This window comes from Pituophis catenifer, unplaced genomic scaffold (genome assembly GCF_029215685.1).
Source record: "Pituophis catenifer annectens isolate HBS135680 unplaced genomic scaffold, rPitCat1.0.hap2 SCAF_3, whole genome shotgun sequence".
In the NCBI taxonomy this organism is placed as follows: Eukaryota; Metazoa; Chordata; class Lepidosauria; order Squamata; family Colubridae; genus Pituophis; species Pituophis catenifer.
The window spans coordinates 117,315,032-117,328,628 of record NW_027256883.1 but is presented as its reverse complement, the minus strand read 5'-3'; positions in this window follow the sequence as shown (position 1 = coordinate 117,328,628).

Sequence of the window (13,597 nt, the reverse complement as noted above, 5' to 3'; positions counted from 1 at the left end):
CATAAGACCACCTTGGATACCATCTCAGCTGACCTCAGAATGCGGTCAGAAGCCATATTCTTGTTTTATGAAATGAGAAATGAAGGAATATTATAGCATAAAATGTATTTGATGAGATCTATAACAGGATAGCTTCTCTTAATCAACAATTCTTTAAAAGGAAAAAGTTTCTGTTGGTGTTATTCATCAAATATTACTCGTTTACATATTATCTTCTGGGAAATGAAATAATTGGTAAATTCTAAAATGTTTACTTTATTAGAAGCCAGGATGCTTCATAAAATTGAGACACAGCTATTTCTCCAACCAATGACTTCCATATAAGAAATCTTCATACTCCTGTAGGACACCAATAAAAGCTGGATTGGTGGTATCCTTTCTTAAAGCTGTGCAAATCATTTCAAAGAGGGTATTTTGAGTATACAGAAACATGTATGAAGCTCCTCACTTTAAAGCATTAAAGCAGTTTTTTCTCATTTTCATATGGTTGCATTAAAGGTTCTTGACTCTTGGCTATCTATGTGATTGCAAAGCCACTTTCCTTCCACCTATTCTTCTTCCCAACCCCAGTAAAAAAAAGTCACTAAATATGCATATTCTTGCAGAGACAGGGAGGAGTTACTTTCAAAACACCCATAAGAAAAGATGCTTTGTATACACCACCATGCATTCCAGCATGTCTGTCAAAGGATTTGACGCAGTGGCTCAGTGGCTAAGACTAAGCTTGTTGATTGAAAGGTCAGCAGTTCAGTGGTTCAAATCCCTAATGCTGCATAATGGGATGAGCTCCCGTTACTTGTCCCAACTTCTGCCAACCTAGCAGTTCAAAAGCATGTAAAAAAGGCAAGTAGAAAAATAGGGACCACCTTTGGTGGGAAGGTAACAATGTTCATGCACCTTTGGCATTTAGTCATGCCAGCCACATGACCATGAAGACTTCTTCGGACAGCGCTGGCTCTTCGGCTTTGAAACAGAGATGAGCACCACCCCCTAGAGTCGGGAATGACTAGCACATATGTGCAAAGGGAATCTTTACGCTCTTCTTTATGATTTTCTTTAGATTTGCCTCAATGCTTATATTTTTTTTCTCTTTTGCTCTCAAAGCTTGATTATAAACAAAATTGAAAATATGAATTAATATATACATTAGATTTTACAGTAAAAATCAGTATGATGTCGCATTTGGCCAACTCTAGCCCAGTATCCCAAACACAATGTCCTGACACATTGGAAGACCTCATTATGACACATCATTTATGGTTGATCTGTAAAGTATTATTTTCCACCGGCATGCACTGTAAAATAAGAAGAAAATCTCATAGCAGAGCTTGTTTATTTATTTATCCAGGACTTCAAAATCAATCATAGAATTGGCAAAGATTTTGTCACAGAAGAAGGAAAAGCTTGGAAATTTAATTTTCATCAGACATGTGCTGACAATGTATCTAACAAGAAGAATAAAAGCTGATCTGAAAATGACACCTCTCAGGTCCTGCAGAGATTCCTAACAACTGATAGCTACATCCCTCAATTAGTTATTAATTTAAAGTTAGCAGAAAGGATATAAATCTACAACCAATGCAAGATTAGTCTTCTCTCTCAGCAGAAAGCTCACAATTTATACTGAACATAAAACTTAAAAAGTTAAACATATTTTAAGGGGCATGCATAAGTGCACCAACGTGTCTACCGTCCCTGTCCCCATTTATTCGTACCCATTTCCTGTGTTCATATCCATATTTATACTTATACCTGTTATCTCATACATGTTTGACAAACTAAATAAATAAATAAAGTAAAATAAGTATTTAAAAATGGAATTATGTGAGCCAATGATATACAGTGTGGGAGTGATGTCACAGAGAAGTGTTGATAAAAATGGAACCGACTATAAGTAGCCTTTGAATGTTCTGGAAGGGGTTGCATTCCCCTTAAAATCAGATTCATGGTTTAGGATTGTTTCTGTACCTAATTTTGACACTAAAGCCATAAATGGCCTGTCTAGCAAGAAATATATTTGCCTATCTTAGGTTGGTATCTTAGCTCTGACCCTACATGGATAGGCATAGTAATAATAATCCATGCCTATGATAATTTGTCATTTAGAATATTGTAATATATTGGATGTAAGGCTGCAGTTAAAATTGATTCAGAAACCAAAGTTTGTACAATGTGTTGAGGCAAGTGCAGGAGTGTCTGCAGACTCATACTATTTTCATCTGACTGAGATCTAAGCTTCACTCTTTTTGGTCATGCCCATATAGAAAACCAACATGGCTTGCAACAATACTGTAATCCTGTTTACACTTATCTGATCTTCTCTTGCATCCTCCACCCAGATGCCTTGGGCAAGAGTACTAAAGTGACAAGAAATGCTGAGGGTTTTTTTTTCTTTATTTAAGTATCCCCTGCTCTTTTTAATGTAGATAATATAGTTCATAGTTACATAATTAAAGCAACGTCAATACTATTGCATCATTAAAGCAAATATAACAGCTTTATATCAACTGCCATTGTAAAATCATTTCTACTGAATACTAGGTTGATGTAATATACTTTTGTGTCCAGGGCCCTATTGAATTAAATGGTCATAGGTGTATATAACAATCCAGGGGAAATGTTCATTCATAAATCACAATTATGCCCATCAAATTTTATTAAAAAGGAATCAATAAGAGTTAAATTCTTAATTAGGTGCTTAATTTCTGGCATTTTCAGTACAATTAGAAATAAAATATAAACTCATACTTTTACCTGCTGTATTGGGCATGTTGGTGATCTGCAAAGCCAGGAGCTCAGTCCTATTTGGGCTTTGGATTTGTTGGTGCTTGCAAGATTAGTTAGGTGGGAGCTATCTTTCCCACTCTTTTTACATAAACCAATTTCTCTGATATAGGAGGAAAAATGCAATATTTTGTTTTAATTATAATCGACCAACCATTTCTCCCAAACCACACCAACCTGGCTTAATGACATCCTGAAAAAGAACTGAACATGCTACATCAACCCTGGTTGTGTACTATTTCCATCTGTGACTCTACATCATCATCTGAAGGGCATGGTGTTGCAGGCTATTGAGCCTTTCACCCTTTCCTCATATCTTCAAACAAACCATGATTAAAGACTTTTTACTTTCATCACTTTGCAGGTCTGTTTGTGGACAAGAACCAGACTGCTGCCATTTTATGCCATGACTATTTATGCTTCACATTCTGGCTGAATGATTTATGAAATGCCACGAAAGTTGGATCAGGGTAGAAATATTGTTGATTGTATATCCAGGATTGGATGAATGAATGAATGAGACAGCATTAGGCAGCTTCTCCTAGGCTGTGTAGTTATATTGCTGACTCTAATCTTTAGGGTTTTTTGGGTTAGCATAGCTGCTTGGAAAATGTGATCCTTCCTGATAAGGACCTCTTCATTACTGTCTTTGATAGGATGTCAACTTGAGCAGGACATATTGATAAAGCTTGGTTTCTTCTGGAGAGAGTCAAAATAATTATTACTACTTGCTCTGGTAGAAGAATATAACTTTTCTGCCTCTGAACACTGGATTGTTGGGAGTATTGGAAGTCCTGATTCACAACCTTGTCTTTTTCTTGAAAAGGAACTTCTAATCTCTGGCAGGATTCAACTGTATTGGAATTAAAGTCAGCCTCTTCTTCAAAACACACTGATCGAAAACCAGAATTGGATTAATAGTTCACTATAAGAAAGTTTAGAACCTTACATTTTGCTAAATAAAAAGGCATAAACTATAACAAAATGATTTGCTGCTTTTTTCTCTTTTTCTTTTTACTGCAGATCAAGGGTGAATTGGCATAAATGCAAATCTTGGGCAGACATGCCAATTTTGTTAAGAACCATGCCAAGCCTAAGGCTTATAACATGATTGAGGCATCATTGAATGTGTAGATTTAGATTGAAATGCATGGCAGATATAGAAGAAATTAAATGCTGAAATATAAGATGATCTGAAGGAAGAGTGTGGAATCTGTCTCACTTAATAGTATTGAGCTATAATTACAAGTAGTTGAACCATCATGGACACTAATAAGGAATACAGGAGTTGTAATTTGGTAGTATTTGGAACTTACACTTGTTGTAAAGCAAAGCTAAAATCATAGGAAGCACTAAGAGTGGTAGGAAAGACAAAGCTTGAGCAACTCTCTCAAGAGCAGCAGCCTCTTCTAACGTCTTTACAAACTTGGATCCCTTATTCTGAAAGATGTTCTAAAAATGTGTTTCTTTTTGAACTTGCTGTTTCTGGTACTTAATCTAATTTTCCATCATATTATCATATTATGGACAAGCATATTACGTACAAGCAAATGCATCATAATAACTATCTAAATATTAAATGGTGTGTGTGTGTGTACATGTCTTTGAATCAGTGTTGACTCCTGTTGACTTCCTGGACTAGTGGCAAGAGTCTTTTGGAAGAGATTTGCCATTGTGTTGCTTCCTAGGGCTGAAAGAAATGGACAAGCTCAAGATCACCCAGCTGGCTTCAAATCTGAGATGGTAATAGAATTTATAGTCTCATAGTTTATGGTGCCTTACCCACAGTGGCTCTCTTTAGGTAAATTAGGCAAATATTGATAAAATCCAGAGGAATGGCAGGATTCTCAAAATAGATGATTCCATAGACTTGTGTATAGATGTGAAGTGTGATAGCCACTTTTCCCCTACCACTATTGGGATGCTATTGAATGGCAACATGACAAAAGTTCTTGCCCTTTTCAAAGTTCATATTATGAAGGCAGGAATAGTGGACATTATTAGGCTGAAAAAAAAAGAGGAAATACTCCCAGACATTTTACCCGCATAACAAATTTGTATTAACTTTCCAGATAAAGCAAATATTTCAGTAGATTTGAAGTGGGAACTCTGTGACTATTGAAGACTACACTAATGGTTTAGGACATACCTATGAATATGCCATGGACACACTTGTCAGAATATTCATGAACTGGAATAGGGCTTAGTAACAAGGTCAACCAATGTATAGGCATAGCAACTAAGTCAACCAATGGGCACTGATTGGTGACTGAAACAGTTTTGGAGCCTGGGCATGGCTTAGCTCTGTGCTCAGCTCTGAAACTGAAACTAGTCTGCTCTGCTGAACTGAAACTCCTTTGCCTGAACTCTTCTCTCCTTTGCCTGTGTTTGCTTGTACTTGCTACCACATTGGAAAATCTGTTTTAGTATTGTATATTTACTTTATGTGTTATATTAAATATAAAGAGAAATTAATGAATCCTGCTGAATCAGTTACCTGTGTGTGCTTTCTGGATGTGATTGCTGCAACAAACTCTGACAACACTATATATGTATCCTTTCACCAATAGACTTACATAGTCTATTGCATAGACTCAGCCTTCCATCCTTTCGAGGTAGGTAAAATGAGGACCCAGTTTGTGGGGGCAATAAGCTGATTTTGTATAAAAAAGAACACCGCTTGGGGGGGGCAAAAGCCCTACTAAGCAGGTATATACAAAAGTATGAAGGCTATTGCTTAATGCATTGTAAGCCGCCCTGAGTCTTCGGAGAAGGGCGGCATATAAATCAAACCAATAAATAAATAAAAAAAAATAATAAATATACAGAAATGTGGAAATCATACCTTCTTCTCTACTGGAAAATCATTGCAAACTACTTGTTTCCTTCTGCCATTTGTAGTACGGCACTTTCAGTGGTGAAATATAAAATTTGTTACTACCGATTCTGTGGGCATGGCTTGGTGGTGGTGGGGGTAATGTGACTGGGTGTGCATGGCCAACTTTTTTTTTTTTTTACTTTTAAAAGCATTTTTTCTACAACTTTAAGAGGTTGAAGAAAAAAATGCTTTTAAAAGCCTCTGATGATCAGACAACTCTGCTGGGATCGCCAGAGGCTTTTAAAGGCACTTTTTTTTCTACAACCTCTTCGGCCGAAATGCTTTTAAAAGTTAAAAAAAAAAAGCCTCTGAAAAGTAAGCCTCTGAAAAGTTAAAAAAAAAAGTGCGGCTCAGGTGGGCATGGGGGGGGGGCAGGGATTTTTACTACCAATTCTCTGAACCATCCGCCGCCATCGCTACCGGATCGAGTGATCCGGTCCGAACCAGGAGCATTTCACCCCTGGGCACTTTTCTTGTTCCAACCAGTCAGTCAGCCAGGTAACCTGCTTTCTGGTGGAAACAAAATAACTGATGTCCCTGCCATAAATGGAGCAAGGAAGTAGCCATCTCTTTTCTGCAAATCAGCTAATTGTCTGAATTGAATGGTTTTTATAAAGCTCCAAATGTCAAATATGTTTTGTGGATGGGAGCTACATTCCCAGCATCATGTAGGTCCACCTGGTATTAGATAAATACCAAGACTGATTTCAGACATAGCATTAGGATTATTATTATTATTTATTATTTAATTTAATTTAATTTGTATACCGCCCTTCTCCCAAAGGAACTCAGGGCGGTGAACAGCCAAAATTAAAATACATACAATACAAAAGTTAAGATAATTAAAAGAGATTAAATCAATTGGCCTCCCAATTTAAAACCCCAAGTCTATAAAATTTAAAAATCCCATTAAAAACCATTTAGGCTAGGCCAGCTTGCTGGAATGAATAAGTCTTCAGGGCCTTACGGAAGGTATGGAGGTCCAGGATCAGTCGTATTCCAGGAGGTAGCTCATTCCACAGGGCGGGTGCCCCCACAGAGAAGGCTCTCCCCCTGGGGGCCGCCAGCCAACATTGCTTGACTGATGGCACCCTGAGGAGGCCCTCTCTGTGAGAGCGTATTGGCCGCTGGGTGGTTATCGGTAGCAGCAGGTGGTCTTGTAGGTACCCTGGCCCTAAGCCATGGAGTGCTTTAAAGATGAGAACCAACACCTTAAAGCGCACCCAGAAGACCACCAGGAGCCAGTGCAGCTCGTGCAGGAGAGGTGTTACATGGGAGTGCCATGTCGCTCCCATAATCACCTGTGCAGCCGCATTCTGGACCAGTTGGAGCTTCCGGGTGCTCCTCAAGGGGAGCCCCATGTAGAGAGCATTGCAGTAGTCCAGGCGAGACGTGACGAGGGCATGGGTGACTGTGCATAAGGAGTCCTGATCCAGAAAGGGGCGCAACTGGCATAACTGGATGAAAGGATGAAAAAAAACTCTTAGTAATTACAATACTATGTAAACATATTAGATAGAAAATAGGTTTAACTTAACAGTTGTTTCATAATTATTATTTTTTGTCAGCAACCTTGGGAGAGTCCTTATCAGGTTTAATAAGATCCAGTGTACATGTTCAAATAAGCATCTGTAAAGATTTCTAAATATATTATGGTCTGCTTAATGCCAATGCTAGCGAATGAAGAACTCCTCTTCCATCCTACAGTAGTCTAAAATCACATCACCTTCTCAGAATCTGGATCAGGTTGTCTTACAAAGCTAGCAGCTGAATTGATACTGCAATACTGCAAAATTGGAGTCTGAACTTATGAAATGAAATTTCTGTTGGAGTTCCTCATCGTGCAAATGTCTGTTAATGTATACAGTCTTGGGGTTTCTGAACCAAATAGCTGCAATAAACAATATTTACTTGGTCAGATTTGGAGTACTCTAATTAAGTGGACACTTGAAACACCCTGTGAAATGTCAAATGGTTCCTTCCCATTTTCAGAAAGATGTAATGGGTGGTTTAAATGGTGTATTAGAGCTATCTCCTCAGGGAACCTTAGTGTTGTTGTTTTGCTAATTGAATAGTTAGTGCTGGCACTAACTGTGATTGACAAGTAATTTAAATTGTACTTCTCAATCTGTTTCAGGGGAGTTCCAAATGAGCTTGAGAAAAAACATTCACCTGAGCACTAAATAGTGTATGGGTGGGAGCATGCTCTTACGATTTTTCCCAGATAGCATGCCAAACCATTCTTGTTTGGTTGCAAGATACTGTGAAACACACACGCACCCCAAAAAAACAACAAGAAAAAGAAAATCCCCACTCCTGTCCAAGTTAATGTACAGCTTCTTCCAATCAGATTTTTATCAACTCAGTTCAGAAGTAATTGAATGGTGAGAATGAATTCAAAGGTAAATCGGGATAATTAGCACTGCATTGCTACAGCAGGTTCCAGCACCTAGCCAACCTTGACTGCTCAAAATAAAGCTGAGGAAGATTGGACCTGTTTATTGCTTGGGTGGGAAATAGAAGGGAAACTCCAAGATAGACTAGACTGGGTGTCAGCAACCTGTGGCTCGGGAGCCACATGTGGCTTTTGGGGCTCTCTGCTGTGGCTCCCTGTCAGGTGATCCCACCACTGACTGGCCCCGCCCCTTGCCCTCCCAGTCACTACTTGCCTGGCCTGAAAAGGTAAGGGTGATGGCGGGGGATGGAGAAGTGGCCAGGGTAAAGACAGAGTGATACAGAGAGGGGGGGAAGAGAGACATAGAGAGATACAGAGAGAGGGAGGAGGGGGGAGGGAGAGAGAGAGAGAGAGAGATGTCAAAAGGATTTTGTGGTTCCCGGTGTTTTTTAACAACTGGTTCTCTGCCCTAATGACCGACTGGGTAGGCATGGCTAGGGGTCATGTGACTGGTGGAAGTGAGTTGCGTCAAGTTGGCTTGTGGCTTCCCGTGTTTTCTTTTCTGTGGGAAATGGGTCCAATTGGCTCTTTGAGTGTTTTTAAGGTTGCAGACCCCTGGACTAGACACCAAAATTAAACAAAAAATCCTAGATGAAAACCATGGCAAACTACTTTTATATATTTGCTGAGAAAAAATATAATTGTGTCTCTGTTGTCCTATAAGCTAAGCTTGTCTTGGGCAAATCTTTATTGTTCCTTTAGATCTTCATTGTTCTAGGTACACAATACACCAAACAAATAGTTTGGATTCTAGTCAAACTAGCCAAAAACTAGAGCGAAAATATTCAATGCATGCCATGTTTGGACTGGAAAGAATAATAAAAAGTGGGAATAAAAGGAGTGGTGGTAAAGTAATTCATTATTGTCATTCTTGAATGGTAGGATAAGGGCCTAACACTAAGAGTAGAGTGATAGGGAAATCTGAGGGAGGAAGATCATAGTTTTCCTCCTTCACGGAAAGCAAAGCATGAAAATCACATCCTGAGGACATATGAAGTTGGATTGCTGTACTCAGTAGGATTTGGCCCATTCCAATTTTAAGATTCTTTGATTTTTTTTTATTTAAAATATGATATACTGCTTTTTATTTTTTAAAAAAGAGCAAAAAATTGCAATGGTTTACAATGAGTTAGAGCTATCATTTATTTAATTATTTTCATTTATTCAATTTGTACAGCTGCCTGTCTCTAGCATGTGATTCTGGGTGGCTCATCACATTCAGAACAACCTCAAGAACAATAAGAAATGAAAATTTAAACAACAGCCATAAAAACATGCTAACTACTATTTTAACTACTATTAAAAAAATAATTAAAAACAAAATATAAAGCTACCCAGTGGGTAAATATAGTCAAGACACCCAATTCAATACAACGTATGGAAAGGTTTGCTACTATCACTGGATCATCCAAGCATGGTAGCACAGACGTGTCTTCAGGTCCTTCCTGGAGACCAGAAGAATTGGGGTGAAATCCAGCAGGTTCTGGAAAACCGGTAGTGGAAATTTTGAGTAGTTTGGAGAACTGGCAAATACCACCTCTGACTGGCCGCAGAGTGGGGTGGGAATGGAGATTTTGCAGTATCCTTCCTCTGGAGTGGGGTGGGAATGGAAATTTTGCAGTATCCTTCCCCTGCTATGCCCATCAAGCCACACCACGCCCACCAAGCCATGCCCATGGAACCAGTAGTAAAAAAAATTGGATTTCACCACTGGGCTAATCTAAGCTCCAGAGACAAATAATCTTCAAAAGGGCAGGGGCCACAGCAGAAAAGTCTCTCTACTTCTGTCTGATGGCATTCTATAGTAAATAGGACCCAGAATATGCATCTCTTGCCAAATCTGATGGGATGGATAGATGGGCAGACCCTCAAATATCCCAGGTAGAATGTTACAGATAATCACCAGCACTTTGAATTATACCAAGATGCATACTGACAACCAAGACAGCTCCAGAGCAGAGGTGTAACATGTGCTAATCAAGGGATGCACATAACTGCTTGTGCCATTGCATTCTGCAGCTTCCATGTAGAGCACATTACATTTGCTCTGTAGAGCAATTCATTTATAGTAGGAAAAGATACATTAAAAGCACTAAAAGATAATAAAATAAGAAATAAAACAAAGAACAAAATAAGAGATAATGAAAAGACCCAGCAAGAGATGGTGAAAAATTACAATTGGAGAATAAAAAATTATTTGATGGACGAACAAAAGTGTTGATTAACAGTAATCTGGATTGACACATCCTATTTTAGTCACATTATTCACATATATAAATTAAAGACCCACTCATTCTAAAGCATGGAATATAGCCCCAATACTGCCAATCTTCAAGAAAGAAATATCTCCCTGAACAATTATTAGCCACAAACCTTGGCAGTAAACTGTATGCAAGATACTTAAATCAGAAATTTATAGATTAGATGGAGGCAGAAATATTTTCACTTCCCAGACAGGCAAGTTTCAAAGAAGGCAGAAATACCATAGAACAAAGATTTGTGTTGAATTGTTTAGTGAGCTCATATACTGCTTTATTGATTTTAAGTAAGTATTTGATAGTATCTCTAGAAACAATTATCGGGAAAGTTCATAGGTGCATCAATTGATCAACGATTGCTTACTCTTATCTTTAAGATTCACAAAAACACTATTCTTAAGGTATGATAAGATTTAATGAAGAAGATTTAATGAAGATCGGTTTTCAAACTCAGTCCATGCCAGAAGGGAACCTGTTCTGTTGCTCTATTATTATTCAATTTATGTAAAAAGTTCATATTCAACTATTGAAAAAAACCAAAATTTCATTGACTGAATGTTGTAGCCAGTTTTACTGTCGTTCTATTCTAGGCAGTTAATGCTGTGATTCTATCACAGATCCCAAAACCATTGGAAAGGACTTTGTGGTCAGTATTAGTCATAGTTTAACTGTAATTAAATAAAACATATGATATTTTCAACACAGATGAAAAAGTTTAAAATAGATTATTAGCAAGTAACTATTTTGACTTACTTGGGATAGATTTTCACTCAACAGGAATTCAACATTTTTTATATGTTACCCAGAAGGAGCAAAAAATATGTACAAACATATCTCTTACATGTTATATGGAGAAATTCAAGATTTAGCTGAAAAAAACATACTGGATGTATTCTACTAATTGCAAGAATTTAAGCATTGGCACAAATTTCTAGCTCTAATAATGGAATTGATTAACGGATTAACCCCATCACAGATAAGTTTAATAGCTTGTCAAATGAGTATTGTAGGGTTAAGAATTTAATGCTAATAAAGTACTTTATTCACTTAGCAGTTAAGTTATTCACAAACAAGTTTGATAATTTGGTCATATCGTTTTAAACATTTAGTTTGCTTAATATTCTCACATTTATATTTATAGTGCATCTTACTTTGCTCTACTTTATTTCTTTCAAATTATTGAAGTAATATTTTATTATATCTTAACCCAAATTTCATAACCTGCAACAAAACTATACCAAGCTGGTCAATGACTATAAGAAAGGAGTTTGTTTTTCATTCTGGTTTATTTGCCTTTAAAACTCTACACAATTTTATTTATGATTTATGTATCTATATTTTGGCAATGTCCTGATTATTTTTATTGGTTCGATTTAGATGCCGCCCTTCTCCGGAGACTCAGGGTGGCTTACAATGCGTTAAGCAATGGCCTTCATACTTTTGTATATACCTGCTTAGTAGGGCTTTCAACCTCTTATCTGTGATGTGTTATCTTTCTCATTTTGAAGAGCTAACATGACTAAACTCCTACTTTTTTCAGTTTTGATCCACCTGTTTTTGAGCTTTCAGAATACAGTAATCTATCACTATCTCTCCTGAGCTTTGAAGGATGGCGATCTATATTTCTATGGGGGAGCCAATGTTATGGAATTCCTGCCCTTGGTAAACTTCAGAAAAACATTAGAAACAGAACTCTCTTAGGATTTTTAATTCACTATCTACGTATTTCTATTGGTTTTTGGTTTCTTTTATTATTTTACCTGTGGTTAATTTTTGGGAGACTGTTTCTAATGGAAGAAGTATGTACGTACAGTAATATAATTTTGTACATTACTTATACTGTATATATGTACAGTAATATAATTCTGTTTGTACTGTGGTTACTTTACAGCTGAGAGTATCGAAGTTTCATAGGCTTTTATGTTAACCAGGCTCAATACTTTGTCTTCAGCAGTCCTCTTTCGATGCTATAAGGATACGCCAGTGAACTAGCATTTATGTAAAAATGGCTCAATGGAATCTTTGAGCCATATAATAATAATAATAATAATAATTTTATTTCTATACCGCCCTTCTCCCGAAGGACTCAGGGCGGTGTACAGCCTGTTTAAAAAAAAACACAAACAAAACAACAATATAAAATTTAAAATAATTAAATAAAGTGGCTCAGATTTAAAACCCCAATAAATTTAAATATCCCAATTTAAAAGCTATTGTGTTGTTAGTCCGGCCTGGTGGAATAATAGGGTCTTCAGTGAGCAGCGAAATGCCCGGAGGTCGGAGATCTTACGAATTTCCGGGGGCAGTTCGTTCCACAGGGATGGGGCTCCCACAGAGAAGGCCCTCCCCCTGGGCGCCGCCAGTCGACATAACTTGGTTGACGGCACCCTGAGGAGACCCTCCCTGTGGGAACGGACTGGTCGGTGGGAGGCTATTGGTGGCAGGAGACGGTCTCGGAGGTACCCGGGTCCTATGCCATGGAGTGCTTTAAAGGTGGTAACTAACACCTTGAATCGCACCCGGAAGACCACTGGGAGCCAGTGCAGCTCGCGCAGGAGGGGTGTCACATGGGCACAACGAGTTCCTTTGCTCTTCCCTTTACAACAGGTTTCCTAAACTGTGAAGTGTACCTCTCTTGAAGAAGAGCAGAATGAGTCCAGACATGTGAATAAACTTTTAGTTACATTGTTAGAATAAAGTCACCTTTTGTAATGTTTCATTGTATTATTTTCAGTGTCCATTTGTGTTCATTTCGGTGTTTGGATTTTTAGGGGAGGCATGTACAGTACATTAAAATTTCACTAGAGGGAGGTTTGATGGCAAAATGTTTAGGAATCCCTACTTCACAGGGACGCCAGGATGATTCTCAACTATCCAATCCGGAATACATTTTCAGGCAGAGAGATTTATTTAGCGGATAGCATACAATGTCAGGAAAATCTACACACACTAGACACACAATGCAGTCCTGACAGTCTAGATGTTCCTGTGATATAATCCAGATGGTTTGGAAACATCCCTTGGCCCACTATATTTTTCCACACAAATGTTAACACTGTCTCTCTTTGCCTTTTGGGCAAATCTGAGATCTGGTATAGGTTGCACACAGTACACTGCACTCTATGATGTGAGAAACACTATTAAGTTCTTGTGGCACTGTTTTGACTGAGCCTGAAGAAGTTTGTCTTTAAAAGGACCATTTGAATCATTTTCAGATTTTCA